Consider the following 1,825-nt stretch of genomic DNA (forward strand, 5'->3'; position numbering starts at 1 on the left):
GCCCTTGACCAGAATCGAACCTGGGACCCTTCAGTCCGAAGGCCAACATTCTATCTACTGAGCCAAATCAACTAGAGCTCATTGGTTCTTTTTTTTTTTAATTTAATTCATTGGGATGACACTGATGAATAAAATTATATAGGTTTCCAGTGTACAATTCAATGAAAGTGACTTTTAATGCATTGTTCAGTCACTCCCACAGTTATTTAGGAGAAGACAGGGGCACTAGTCAGCCAGTTCAATAAGCAGCAAATCAATATTAGTGGTGTAAGTGCTGCCCAAGTAATCACAGAGCTGAAATAAACGGATACATTTTAGAGTTAATTTCTAATACCATAACTTTGCTGAAATGCCCTACCCCAAAGCACATGATACTGATGCGGGTATGTGTATACAGAGATAATTTTCAAAAGAATCTGTCCAAACGAATTTCTCCTTCTCAGTTGATGACCTTTATTCTTTCAAATGCTGATGGGGCACATTCTAGTGACAAGAACCCCACACTGGATCCAGTGGATTCCAGTATTTAAGCTCTGATCCTGCTTACTTTGTTGTCTTGGCTAAACTGTTAATTGAAACCCAGTTGTGTGGCTATTACTGATCCCTCTGGAGAGACAAAAGAAGTTTTAACACTTTACACCTAATGCTGTTGTTAAAAAACTTATCTTTTCATCCTTAACTTACACAGACACAATTTTCAACCATACCCTGTCAGAATAGGGGAATAAAAACCAGTCATGCTTAGCTTCGTGGGTACATAGTGAAAATACAGTCAGTCCATGCCCTTTAACAAAAGCTCAGTGATCAACCACAAACAAGTGTGGGGAGAGACCCAGACCAGTTACCAGAATAAACAAAGCTGGATTGTGCAGGACAGGAACAGAAAGCTGGGAATCTGGCTTCAAAAGCCATGGTGTGGTTTCGAAGGGTTTTGAAGTCAGACCCTAAGGCTAAATCAGTTAAGACCTGACTTTTAGAATCTTTTATGAAACATTTCCTTAACAAATCAGAGGGATTTAGTTCCTCAGAAACAGGCCATTTCTGACCCAAAAGAATAAAGTGAAATGATAGATCTATTGAGAACTCTGAATATGCCACGCAAACAGCTCCACCCCAATACTGGGACCACCCTCGGGGAAAGAAACTGTTACCAATATTTAGTTTTATATTAGCAAACAATGCCTCTACTGGAATTTTTCCTATGCGAATAAAATTTAATGAGCACTAAGTTGTGTATGCTTAAATGTTGTTTTTTTTAAAAAAATATATTTTATTGATTTTTTACAGAGAGGAAGGGAGAGAGATAGAGAGTTAGAAACATCGATCAGCTGCCTCCTGCACATCTCCCACTAGGGATGTGCCCGCAACTAAGGTACATGCCCTTGACCGGAATCGAACCTGGGACCTTTCAGTCCGCAGGCCGACGCTCTATCCACTGAGCCAAACCGGTCTCGGCTGTGCTTAAATGTTATACCAATTGTCAAGAGACTTCTAGCTGCTTCAATCTTAAAAAGCAGAGACACAGACAAGAAATAATAGAGCAAAAACAAAACCCACATTTCCCTTTTGCTCATACACTGCCAAACACCTTCTTACATACACATTTTCTATAAATATTCTTGTTCTCTTGTACAGTAGAGGGATCTCATAGAAAGCCATCTGATTTTTTAAAATTGGGGTGACAATGGCTAATAAAATATAGGTTTCAGGGGTACAATATACATCATCTGTATATTGTATCGTGTTTTCACCACCCCAAGTTTCCTTCCATCACCATTTATCCCCCCTTTACCCTCTCCTAAGCCCCCCCACCCTCCTCCGCTGG

The 1,825-nt window shown here is 39.9% G+C and overlaps 1 protein-coding gene across 2 annotated transcripts in view; it reads right to left on the bottom strand.

The window, feature by feature from the left end:
• Window positions 1-1,825, bottom strand: part of SNX1 (sorting nexin 1) — a 43,742-nt gene that overhangs the window by 22,727 nt on the left and 19,190 nt on the right. The window lies entirely within an intron of this gene.

The sequence above is a fragment of the Myotis brandtii genome, unplaced genomic scaffold (assembly GCF_000412655.1).
Source record: "Myotis brandtii unplaced genomic scaffold, ASM41265v1 scaffold144, whole genome shotgun sequence".
NCBI lineage: Eukaryota > Metazoa > Chordata > Mammalia > Chiroptera > Vespertilionidae > Myotis > Myotis brandtii.